Raw genomic sequence first — 452 nt, forward strand, 5'->3', positions numbered from 1 at the left:
ACAGTGGCTGTGTGTGGAACCTGTCCAGGGCTGGAAGGGACCGTGTTTCTTCCAGCCAATCTGCAGCTCACTTGAAACACTGTTACTGATGAGAGTGATTTCTAATACTTCAAAGAAACTCACCAGTCAAGTCCTTCAGAGAACAGTTTCCTCTGAAAAGCATTCTTTTTGAGCTTCAAAAGCTCCACGATTAAATAACAACTGATTTTACACAGAGTATAGGGTAAATGTTTAATGAATGCTTAAGATTCAGCTTTGGGGGCACTGTCGTAAATACAGTTCCCTATACTTGTCACGTGAAATCTGCAGCAATCAAATGTTTAAACCTTTACAATGGGAAGGTCTCGGTCAGGAAAAAAACTAAGTCAGCCCAGGGCATCTTTGCCAGAAAGCAATTAAGGCTAAAGGGGTAGTATTAAAAGGACATAAAAACCAGCTTGAAGGAGTTCTCA

At 41.2% G+C, this 452-nt stretch overlaps 1 protein-coding gene across 1 annotated transcript in view; it reads right to left on the bottom strand.

The window, feature by feature from the left end:
• PTPN21 (protein tyrosine phosphatase, non-receptor type 21) overlaps positions 1 to 452 on the bottom strand; it is a 73,803-nt gene that overhangs the window by 22,523 nt on the left and 50,828 nt on the right. The gene's annotated exons all lie outside the window — the stretch shown is intronic.

This window comes from Galeopterus variegatus, unplaced genomic scaffold (assembly GCF_000696425.1).
Source record: "Galeopterus variegatus unplaced genomic scaffold, G_variegatus-3.0.2 Scaffold742, whole genome shotgun sequence".
Taxonomy (NCBI): domain Eukaryota; kingdom Metazoa; phylum Chordata; class Mammalia; order Dermoptera; family Cynocephalidae; genus Galeopterus; species Galeopterus variegatus.